This window comes from Buteo buteo, chromosome 8 (assembly GCF_964188355.1).
Source record: "Buteo buteo chromosome 8, bButBut1.hap1.1, whole genome shotgun sequence".
Lineage (NCBI taxonomy): Eukaryota > Metazoa > Chordata > Aves > Accipitriformes > Accipitridae > Buteo > Buteo buteo.
The window spans coordinates 29249504-29262767 of NC_134178.1; positions in this window are offsets into that span (position 1 = coordinate 29249504).

A 13264-nucleotide genomic window follows, 5' to 3' on the forward strand; every position below is an offset into this window, starting at 1 on the left:
GTTGTGGCCAGGACTGGTCATTGTCCCTGGCCTGGCTCACTGGTGGCAGTGGGACAGGGCTGGGCAGGGGTAGAGGGCAGGGCCCCCGGTCTCACTGGGCTGCCCCTGGCCCTGCTGTACCCTGGCACATTATTCTGTTTACTTCCATACCTCTCGCTGTGGCTGATACCACACATCTCAGACTACAGATACATGGTAACAAAAGAATTTCTGTAGTTGTGTTTTCATTCAGTTGTTTAAACTTAAATGCCAGCAGGATTTATTTCCTCAGTGGTTACAATTACTTTTTAATACTACAGGTATGAACAACTCCAATCACTCTTTCCAGTTAGCATTTCCCTACATCTGTTAGGAACGAATTACATTACCTGTCCTATTGCCTATTCATGTAACCTTATTATTTACTTCACAATGTTTTCAGGCTTCATTATACTTGACTAGCCTCAATAATTTAGTGTCAGCTATAAATTTTGCTTCTCTGAAGTCCTTTCTTCCCTTTTTACATGCCATATAATTATCTGTAGAAAATTTGACAAAGAAAATATCATAACAACTGTTAGCCTTTGGACAAATGAAAGATTTGATTTACACTCACATTGTCTGGCTTCTGCTTTTCATTCCTAATTTTTAATCATTACCATTAATTTACTTCTCACTCTTTGACAATCTTCCCCAAAAAGTCTCATGTAAAGGATGAGCTCTGAAATAGTTAGAAAAATCAAATATTTTTTTTAAAGACAAACACATGATTATACCAGTAGATTTTTAAAGATTATATCTATATCTAAAACACAAATACAAGCCAGTTATGCTTTAAAGAAAGATACCATTATCTCCTCTTTCTCAGAAGCTGCTGCCTATTCATTCATCTATGTGTGCAAGTACATGTGTATACATACGAACAAAAATTGAGCTCTGTAGACTTCAGAACTCAAGATCACACAGTATTTTTGTGCTTGTGAGATGAAGCATGCAAGTCCTATCCCATCCCCTCCCCAACTTTTTGTTTTAGGATGAACAAAAACCATCGGCACTACTCAATGGGAACCCTTGACCATCCCCAAACTAAAGTCTTGGTCTACTTATCCGTATTGATATGGATTAAAATATGCCTGTCCAGCATCAAACAATATAGCTTTAACTATTATAACCATACAGTAGAGTGAGACACGAAGTATTGATGATAATATCCATATCTTCATCAAGAGCTCAGAATAACATTGACTGGGAAAGAGTAAGAGGCCTCTCCTGTTTCTCTCAAAATTTGCTTCAGGGCAAAAGAGAAATAGTCCAGTTAATGCTTTAACAATGTCTTAACAGTCTAATTAATACAGAAGAGTCTCATTGACATGACAGGCAAAATTGTTGTATGAAGACTTCCTAGCATCCACTCCTTTTCTCTGGTGTTAGGCTTGACCTTCTTAGGTGCCTCTAGCTCCTAAGATCAACTGTTTGAATAGCTTCAGTCTTTTTCAAGAATATTGCAGGGGCCTGGATGGTTGCTAGGGCAAGACAGCAGCTACCAGAGTACTTTACCAGGAGGAGAAAGGTGTGCACAGTGGCTGATTCTTCCTTGTCAGCCTTCGATACGCTCAAGTCTGTTTCTCACCCCAGGCTGCTCCCGCGCCCCTCCTGTGTTCTCAGGCAGATGTTTGTCACGCAGGAACTGCCTGGGGTTGACAGGCCCTTCCCAGTGGTGTCACTCACCCAGATTCACACAGGCTGGGCAACAGTCACTCAGCCCTAACAGCTGTTGAAACATGATAAAAACAGTGGAGGCCATAGCAAGTCTGGGCAAGGCCCAAGCTCCTGCGATGTCAGGTCAGTACAAAGCCCACATCCAGGTACTACTGACAGCAAAAGCCATATTTACCAGGCTGTATTACAAACCTGTTGCCTTTCTTTGCAGATAATTCCTAATAGTAGAGGAGTCAGAAGGAAGTTTGCATCTGTTTCTCTAATAGTAATATACAGGATGCATTTGACTAGAGGGAGTTCAGATCTGAAGCAGAAGTTACACTTGGCATTCAAAGAGTGGTCGGCACTAGAGCATGCCTAGTTCTTGATGTTCTAATAAAAAATGGCTATTCTCAAATCATGAATTTGTGACTGGTTTGCAGATGTAAAATAACAGCATGGACATTAGCTGGTTAGTCTGAAGCAGTATCTGCACCTGCCACATATGATCTCTTCCACCGGGTATCATAAATATATGTCCAAAATGGCTAGTGTTACCTTAACTCAAGGGAAAAGATACAACTCAGGCTGATTAATGAAATTCATTAGCAACTGAAATCTAGTCCTGCAAAACATACTTTTAGACAAGTAACAAAATTTCAAGTGAATCTAAAATGTTCCAAGTCAGGTGTGACATCTGAATATTCACTTGTAGACCCAGCCATTTAGTAACCACCCTCAGAAGTTCAGTAACCACCATGGAATTCAATCACCTTCTTAGGCTAGGAAGGCAACTGAACTCCTCCTCTAGGTGAATTATGACTAGTGTAAAGATCTGAATACTCTATCTGTCATGAAGAACCAAAGGAAAGGGTCTTATATCAGAAGACTGTGAGCCAGTTCAAAATTAAAATTCTTGTTTGAAAAATTGAATGACAAAGTTTACTTGAAGTAAAATTTTTTCAGAATGAGATGGATGTGTTAGGGAGACAGGGTGTTCAGTTTGTTTCTTCCAGGTGTTCCATGACCAACACTGGAAAAGCACCCCAAGTCTCCCTGGCTGCAGGAGTGGGTCAGACATGTGCATGGTCAAAACTGCAGGATCCTGTTGTGCTGTAGTGATTGGGCTGCTTTTTGCATGATTTTACTCACTTATTTGGTATTTGCAAGATGGTTGCTTCAATAGTTTATACCTTATTTAGCAATTCTACCATGCTACTGCCCCCTTTTGTTATATATATAATTTCCCATTTCTCATGCTGCCATCTCACTTATTCAGTTGAGTATACCAATTTCAACACAACGGCTAAGTTTTCTGTAGTACTTCTACCCTTCTTAACAGTTTCATTTACTTTCTTCTACTCGGTCTCAATTTTCTTGAATTTTTCTCCATCCAGTGTGCCATAGCATGCCAAAGTTTATTTTTTATGTCTGAGTATTTCCTACTCAAGTTCTCATAATGGAACTACAGTTTTTGCCCAACACTTTACTAGATATTATTTATATAATGCTTCTGAAGGAAGTTATCTTTTGCAACTTGCCATTTTATATATATTTTTACTCTTTCTCCAGTTTTGATCAAATCCATATACCTTCTTTGATGGATGATAAGCTTAACCTTCCCAAACCTAAGGATTTCTAGTTTTACACTTTGAAGCCTATTTATTAAGGGTCTGCTGGAGGTTAGATATAACCTGTTGAGGTTAGATATATATACTCATTTTTCTTCTTCAACATTCAGTGTCATATTGCTAAGTTGTTTTTATACACACATAGAGTTTATTCCCCAGAATGCTAAACTTAATTATACTGTGGCAGCCTCAGCTGCTACAGGCTAGTGGTGTTGGAACTTTCATGAGTATTTCTTTACAATATTGTATAATTTAGGCAGTTGTTTTCTTTCTACATCACTCTATAAGATAACAGTGAACAACATTCCTTTAATCTGAGCTTCCTATGAAAGATAATGAAGTGACATTAGAAGAATTTTTTAAATGTTTTTGCAAGTTCCCTTTCCATATCAGCCTGCATTTTCAATACACAAAGCTAGTAGCTCAGGTAATCTCCAGTTTATTATCCTGCTGTTCCTCCTTTTACTTTTTCCACTTTAAATTGTACCACGGGATCAAGGGGCAACAGTTTTAAACTGAAAGAGGGTAGGTTTAGATTGAATATAGGGAAGAAATTTTTTACTATGACAGTGGCGAGACAGTGACACAGGTTGCCCAGAGAAGCTCTGGATGCCCCATCATTGGATGTGTTCAAGGTCAGGTTGAATGGGGCTTTGAGAAACCTGAACCAACAAAAGTTGTCCCTGACTGTAGCAGGGCGTTGGACTAGATGATCTTCAAAGGTCCCTTCCATCCCAAACCATTCAGATTCTGTGATCAAGGTGGCAAGATCCTATGTTGTCTGGGTCTCTGGAAACAACAGATAAGATGATTCTAGGAAGCAAACCATTCTCATGCTGTATATGAAAAGGAAAACTCCTTTGGCTACAGATTTCCTTGAACAAAGTTCAGCATTCAGTGCAAGCAATATGGAGTAAGCAGACACCTAGACAGGATCCTCTACGCTCTGAATGTTTTCAAAACATTGTAAACTACATGATACACAGTACACAGAGGGAAATATTTGAGAGAATTTGATACACAATGCTCTAGACCCAAGCATGTTTCAGATTACAGTGGAAAAAGCAAAATTTGAAACACCCGATTTTGTTTATACACTTTGTGCATTGGCTAAAGTGATGAAAGCCTACCTTTGTTTACAATAACCTTAGGCCCAGAAAGAGGAAAAAATGGCTATTTTGACCAATTATGATATCGTATGTTATTAGTATGCGAAGAGCAATGTAGGCCACCTTATACTTAAACCTTGACAAGAATGAGCAATTTCACACACACAATACTAAACTCTGATGGATCTCCAAGATCAACCAACAAAATACATACATCCAAGATCAACCAACAAAATACATACATACAAGTACCCACACAGTTACACTGTAGAATTTTTCACACAAATATCTGTAGGTATCACAGAATTTTGTTTTCATGACAAAAGGAACTTCTTTGGACTATTTTACTATGGCTACATTAAGGGAGTACTTCAGAGCCAATTTGAAAATAGCAGGGGTCACAGTATATTAACAAAGATCAGCCCCATGAGATTATTATATTTTTTGCACTGCAGCCTAACAAGACATACATGAAGCTTAGATACTATTTCATAATGAAATAACAAGGTTGTGTTATTGCTGCTCAGAGGGAACAGTTTAAATGTGACCAAACTGCTAATTCTACTATAACTGTCCAAAGTGTCTTAAGAGCCATTTATTAAAAATAAAAAATAAATTGCTTCTGCCACTGTGTAAATCCCCAAATATACAAGGTCTTGAGGGCAGCATTTTGAAGGAGAAATATTTAAATGTTAGAAGCAAAATTTGCTTAGTAGGAGACTTTGGATTTTCATTTAGTTACAACAGAGCTACATGTGCCTGTCTCAAATTATGATAATATGCAGTGGAAGTCAAAACTGAACATCATAAAAGATAATGCCTACACTACATCAAAACACAGTACATAGACACACTCCATTTGGAAATCACTTTATTTATTACACCTGATAATCCCAATTGCAAAAGGGGAAGAGAGGACATATTTTATAGAAAAATTTCATCCTCTCTGTTCATTCTGTACTGCATCTAAATCATCAGATAATAAGAATCATTTCTTGGAAGTTTAAACAATAAATCAAAGTTGGGTTACTTTCTTTTTTTTTTTAATTGAAATCTGAATAACTATGCCACCTGTTAGTGGTCATTCTACTGCTGTCAGCTGACATAATTTGTTGTGCTGTTAACAGGCAACTTAGTGAAGAACCAGTGTGGGCAATATTCTTCTTTGATTTAAAGTGAAGGCAATTTTAAAGTATTTCCATGCAATTAATTTCACATGTACAATCTTTGTGCTAAAAAATTGCAGAATTGGGCCTTTTAAATTAATTAGTGTCATTTTCTGAGGCTGTATTGACATTTATAAAGTATGCCATACTTAAATATTAAAAAAGACAACCTGATGATAAACATCTGTCCTGGTTTCAGCTGGGATAGAGTTAATTGTCTTCCTAGTAGCTGGCACAGTGCTATGTTTTGAGCTCAGTAAGAGAAGAATGTTGATAACACTGATGTTTTCAGTTGCTGCTAAGTAGTGGTTAGACTAATGTCAAGTATTTTTCAGCTTCTCACGCCCAGCCATTAAGAAAGCTGGAGGGGCACAAGAAGTTGGCACAGGACACAGCCAGGGCACCTGACCCAAACTGGCCAACGGTGTATTCCATACCGTGTGACGTCACATCTAGTGTATATCCATTCCAGATATGCTAGAACTTCAATATGAACTAGAGTAAAAGGCAGCCAAGTCGTATGCCACAATTGAGATTGCTAATGCATTTTTCTCAATCCCTCTGGCAGCAGAGTGTCGTCCACAATTTGCCTTTACTTGGAGGGGCATCCAGTACACTTGGAATAGATTGCCCCAGGGGTGGAAACACAGCCCCACCATTTGCCATGGACTAATCCAGGCTGCACTGGAAAAAGGTGAAGCTCCAGAACACCTGCAGTACATTGATGACATCATTGTATGGGGCAACACAGTGGAAGAAGTTTTTGAGAAAGGGAAGAAAATAATCCAAATCCTTTTGAAGGCTGGTTTTGCCATAAAAGGAAGTAAGGTCAAGGGACCTGCACAGGAGATCCAGTTCTTAGGAATAAAATGGCAAGATGGGCGTTGTCAGATCCCTATGGATGTGATTAACAAAATAGCAGCTATGCCTCCACCAACTAATAAAAAGGAAACACAGGCTTTCTTAGGTGTTGTGGGCTTCTGGAGAATGCATATTCCAAATTACAGTTTGATTGTAAGTCCTCTCTACCAAGTTACCTGGAAGAAGAATGATTTTAAATGGGGGCCTGAGCAACAACAAGCCTTTGAACAAATTAAACGGGAGATTGTTCATGCAGTAGCCCTTGGACCAGTCTGGGCAGGACAAGATGTTAAAAATGTGCTCTATACCGCATCCAGGGAGAATGGCCCTACCTGGAGCCTCTGGCAGAAAGCACCTGGAGAGACCCGAGGCCGACCCCTGGGGTTTTGGAGTCGAGGATACAGAGGATCCGAGGCTCGCTATACTCCAACTGAAAAAGAGATATTGGCAGCATATGAAGGAGTTCGAGCTGCCTCAGAAGTGGTTGATATTGAAACACAGCTCCTCTTAGCACCCCGACTGGCAGTGCTGGGCTGGATGTTCAAAGGGAGGGTCTCCTCTACACATCACGCGACTGACGCCACGTGGAGTAAGTGGATTGCACTGATCACACAACGGGCTCGCATAGGAAACCCCAGTCGCCCAGGAATTTTAGAAGTGATCACGGACTGGCCAGAAGGCAAAGATTTTGGAATGTCGCCAGAGGAGGAGGTGACACGGGCTGAAGAAGCCCCGCTGTATAATAAACTGCCAGAAAATGAGAGGCAATATGCCCTGTTCACTGACGGATCCTGTCGCATTGTGGGAAAGCATTGGAGGGGGAAGGCTGCTGTATGGAGTCCTACATGACAAGTTGCAGAAACTGCTGAAGGAGAAGGTGAATTGAGTCATTTTGCAGAGGTGAAAGCCATCCAGCTAGCGTTAGACATTGATGAAAGAGAGAAGTGGCCAGTGCTCTATCTCTGTACTGACTCATGGATGGTGGCAAATGCCCTATGGGGGTGGCTACAGCAATGGAAGAAAAACAACTGGCAACGCAGAAGTAAACCCATCTGGGCTGCCACACTGTGGCAAGGTATTGCATCCCGGCTAGAGAATCTGGTTGTAAAAGTACATCACGTAGATGCTCATGTACCCAAGGGTCGGGCCACTGAAGAACATCAAAACAACCAGCAGGCAGATCAGGCCACCAAGACTGAAGTGTCTCAGGTGGACCTGGACTGGCAACATAGGGGTGAGCTATTTATGGCTCAGTGGGCCCATGATACCTCAGGCCATCAGGGAAGAGATGCAACATATAGATGGGCTCAAGATCTAGGGGTGGACCTGACCATGGACATTATTGCGCAGGTTACCCATGAATGTGAAACATGTGCTGCAATGAAGCAAGCCAAGCAGTTAAAGCCCCTGTGGTATGGAGGGCGATGGCTGAAATATAAATATGGGGAGGCCTGGCAGATTGACTATATCATACTCCCACAAACCCACCAAGGCAAGCGCTATTTGCTTACAATGGTGGAAGCAACCACCGGATGGCTGGAAACATATTCTGTACCCCATGCCACTGCCTGGAACACTATCCTGGGCCTTGAGAAGCAGGTCTTGTGGCGACATGGCACCCCAGAAAGAACTGAGTCAGACAATGGGACTCATTTCCGAAACCACCTCACAGACACCTGGGCCAAAGAGCATGGCATTGAGCGGGTGTATCATATCCCCTATCATGCACCAGCCTCTGGGAAAATTGAGCGATACAATGGACTGTTAAAGACTACATTGAAAGCAATGGGGGGCGGAACTTTCAAACATTTGGATACACATTTAGCAAAAGCCACCTGGTTAGTCAACACCAGACGATCTGCCAATCGGGGTGGCCCTGCCCAGTCAGAAGTTTTACATACTGTAGAAGGGGATAAAGTCCCTGTAGTGCACATGAAAAATACCTTAGGGAAGACAGTCTGGGTTACTCCTGTCTCAGGCAAAGGTAAACCCATTCGTGGGATTGTTTTTGCTCAAGGGCCTGGGTGCACTTGGTGGGTGATGCAAAAAGATGGGGAAGTCAGATGTGTGCCTCAAGGGGATTTGATTTTAGGTGAGAATAGCCAGAATTAAACTGTATGATAGTAGTTGCTATATAACCCTGCTACTGTGTGTTATCATTACTATAATTGTTATATGCTATATCCACAGTACTATAGTAAGAATCACTTAGATCAAGCAAGAAAGAACTGTGATAAAACTGAGCAAAACACAGTAGTGATGGAACCAGAACTGACTCCAGCGTGCAACAATCCAACGGTGCACACCATCCTCCTGCTGTGTCAAATGTCACCTGCTTGTCACACCGCACTGAAGCCCAATTCTGCTCTACCGACTTTGCACCATCCCTCCTGCCCAGACTGGTATGACAGATAGAGCCCTGAGTCAGAAACTAAATGAACTCAACAAACATTTTATGAACATAACCCATGAACTAACCAAATGATATCTCTGTGTGTGTATACACATATATATATAATTGTTCATATGTCTCAAAGGGATGGAAAGGTGATGATGATTGATCAGGATGTAACTAATGTAACTAAAGGTATGGGAACTGAGCATGACGTCAATGGTATAGAATAAGGGGTGGATACTGTCCTGGTTTCAGCTGGGATAGAGTTAACTGTCTTCCCAGTAGCTGGTACAGTGTTATGTTTTGAGTTCAGTATGAGAAGAATGTTGATAACACTGATGTTTTCAGTTGTTGCTCAGTAGTGTTTAGACTAAAGTCAAGGATTTCTCAGCTTCACTTGCCCAGGCAGCGAGAAAGCTGGAGGGGCACAAGAAGTTGGCACAGCCAGGGCAGCTGACCCAAACTGGCCAACGGTGTATTCCATGCCATGGAATGTCCCATCTAGTATAGGAACTGGGAAGTGGTGGCGGGGAATCACTGTTCAGGGACTAACTGGGTGTTGGTCGGCGGGTGGTGAGCAATTGCCCTGTGCACCATTTGTACATTCCAATCCTTTTATTACTACTGTTGTCATTTTATTAGTGTTATCATTATTAGTTTCTTCTTTTCTGTTCTATTAAACCATTCTTACCTCAACCCACGAGTTTTACTTCTTTTTCCTGATTTTCTCCCCCATCTCACTGGGTGGGGGGGCAGTGAGTGAGTGGCTGTGTGGTGCTTAGTTGCTGGCTGGGGTTAAACCACAACAACATCTTACAAGTGTCTATAAAGAAAGCAGTAAACAAAAGGAATATTTTAAACATGGAACAGTATTAGTGTTCTCATGAACTATGCTATCTGAGCACAGAATCATTCAGCCCTGCTTCTTATTAGCAGTGTCATAGTTACTACACAGTAGTAGTATATTATAGTAGCACTTACTGTTAATTTCTGATAAAGGAGACCCATTGTACTATGTGTTGTAAATACACGTGGAGAGACAGCACCCACTCCAAAATGATCTCATATATTTATAGACAAGGTTCAAAAATTATTATCCACTGATCAAGAATTTCCAAGTGCCAGATCAGTGCTCCAGCCAAAATATTATCATTTATATTTCTTTCCAAACTGACTATTGTAATTATGAAGTTGTTACTCTCAAATATGTTCTCTTTCCAAACAAAAGAAAATGTGATTGTTACTGAGAAAAAAAAGGAGGAAGAGGAAAATACAGACTGTAGCAGACTAAAGCCTTTTTTGCTGTAGCAGTCCTAGGGGCTGTAGACTGCATACTAAAGATTTCATAAATTCAAAAAAAAAGAAGAAATACCTTTTTATTTATCAAATTTTTCTATAATCTGCCATATTTGGCCTCTCTCAGCTCCTTTCCTTTTACTTCATCCTACAGCAAAAAACATCGTTGGATTTATGACATAATTTTCATAACACATAGGATTATGACTTAACCAAAGCATCAAGCAGAAAATAAGCTGTGAGGATAGGCTGTGAACTTCTCTGCTGGATTAAAGCAAAAATCTTCAACAGTAGGGAACAAAACATAGACATTGCTAACCAAGGACATTTGTTCTACTATAAATGTTCTCATTCAAAGTTGCTCCACTATGACCGCTCATTTGATCACCATGACAGGCAAGCACACAAAGCTAGAATACCACAGACAGCTTGACTACACCAATGGGTAACATGGATTTATCTTTCTTGCTACAGATTTTTGGCTATTTTGGGGGTTTTGGCCTATGTGGCAAAGGGTAGTAGTTCTTGCTCTGCAGGACTCACCTGCTAGTTCTTATTTTACATTGATATCGATGTACAGGTGAGGTCTTCAAGCACCTACCATCCTTAATCACAACAGATTAAAATCTGGACTTTACCATTTGATAACTATTAAAGAAACCTTAGTAAATTACCTGGCTGTCTGTATCATTTGTTAAACAGTAATAGTCCCAAAGACTTAACTATTCACCTCCAACTTGTTGTTTGTTTTAAAAGATAATCTGAAGTTTTCATTCAATAGTAAAAGCAAGTAAGCTGTGTTCACAAATAAGAATGTTCTGTGTTATATTATGAATACCTCTGCAAGTGGATAGATAAACTTTACACACCTATTATGCTCTTTCACAGGATCAGAAATAGAGGAGCTGTGGATCACAAACACTTTTCCAGACTGCTACAAGTAAGAGTAGATGCTGACGTGCAAAACAAAGTACAGCACTTGGGTTTAGTGTGAGTTCTCAGAACTCAATTTGTTAGTGCCTTGAGCAGAAAAGGACAGCACAGTTCAACTTCTACTGGCATAATCTTCATATGCAAATGATTACTATCATATTATGCTAAAGTCTGTGTACTTGGCATTTAAAAGGAGGTTTTCATAACAAGCTGAGCTTTTTTGCCATGTAGCGTGGTAGATGCATTAGGACAGAGGAGGCTGAACATGGTGACAAAAACAGAAAAAATACACACAGAACAGTTGAGGTAAAATGTAGCGTTAGATTTCGTAATAGATATCCTGCAGACTCCACAGGGATCCAATTCCAAAACATTTCTGCAGTGTCAAGTCAACAACTGGAGGGCTTTTCCCCCCCCCCCCCCCCATTAAATGTAAGAAGAAAGAATAAGGTTCAAGGTAGTTGCTTGGTAAATATTTAAGACACCAAGCCACCCGAGTAAAGTCATCAGAATACGGCACAAAACTCTGGCTGATTTTCATAGAATAATGTTAAATTAGTAAGGGAGAATAATTTAGGCAAAAATCACCATCACTATGCACAGCTGGAGTACTGTAAATTAACAGCCCATATTGTCAATTTCACATTTGGAAGAAATTCAGATTCTAAGGTGAAAGTATCAGCAGGAGCTCATCAAACACTCTGAAATGCTGCAGGGGGAAGAGTATTTTGTACCCCTCAGCTAGTACCAAAGAAAGTAAGGTCTCCCCAAACAGATATTCATAGATTAATACTGTGAAATCAGTCTCATTCACAAGGAGGAAATCTAGTGCTAGAGCTACTATGGTAATTTTGGAAAGCTCAGACTTGAAACTCACAGCCAGTTTTCAAGAAAATACCAACCTCATTTCAAGTATCATGCAGTACATGGATAAGTAGGAAGAAAAAAGGAGACATAAGTCATTACACCTCAAAAATTATAGTGAATAAAATACAACAGTTGACTCTTTCTAAACAGATGCATTACTTCTAACAGGGGACAAATATTAAAACAAGAAGCCTAAGACTATATGCTTCAGAATTCAAAGATTTTAAGAATCAAAAAAAAAGAAAAACACAAAAAGCTACAAGCAAGCATTTAAATTTTTTCTGTGAATAGGAATACATGTTTTACAAGAGTTTTTAGTTCAGTTATCAGAGATTTGTCTTACTCCCAGCTGAAGAGTCCACACCAGTTTTCATCCAGAGAGAATCTGCAGGAGCAGTCCAAGTTATTCTTGCAAACCCTTAACCACAAGAGGCTCTACACTCTAGCTGCAGTTGCTCAAAATGGTAAGGCAATTCACTCTAGCCATTTGCCTGTTATCTTTTCTATCTTATTGTATGCAGATATAATATCTGGATATACAGTCTAGAGGTCTTTACTATATCCTCCATTTTCCTAAAGTTTTGGCTACCTAAGCTCAGGACTGAGTGGGGAAAGAGCAGAGCTACATCCAAGGAGGGAAAGCTACTGAACCTCAACAAGGTCTACACCTCTTCCCTGGGGGCTGCTTTTAAGCTGAGGCTCTCAAGATTGGTTCCAGCTGCAAAACACTGCAGCTGTGTTCCAGAATTGCCATGCCCTGCCATCTCCCCATTGATCCAGGCTCTGTTCCTGACCCACAGACTGGCTTGCCCTTGGATCTGCCTTGTCACTGTGACCTTGCCAGCTGAGCCCTGGACTGTGTCTGACTGTTTACTGACCCAACATTGTCCCAGCCTGGGGACTGCTTTCCTGGCTGGGCTCAGGGCCTGCAGCAGTGCCTGGGGATGGCCGGGCTGTGGCCAGCCCCATCACCATCCCTTGCCCAGCCCAGCTCACCTCACTGGGGGCTGCGGGACACGGCTGGTTGGGCAGTAAGGGCACTGCATTGCCCTGACAGCCCTGGGTCCCCAGTCTTTGTACAGCAGTCTGCTACTATGCAGCTTGTCACAGAGGATCAAACTCTGATCACTGTTAGAGTCTCCAAAGCAATAGATACTTACTGCAGTATGGTTTCCTAACTTTCTGTCAAGGCAGATAAGTCACATATTCCACCATCCAGCATGCTGTACATTTCCCCTGCCCTCTTCCATCCCTCCTGTTTGCACACTAGTATCCTCCTCAGCAGGATTGGCCCTCTTCAAGAAGGATGCCCTCACAGAGTCACTGATC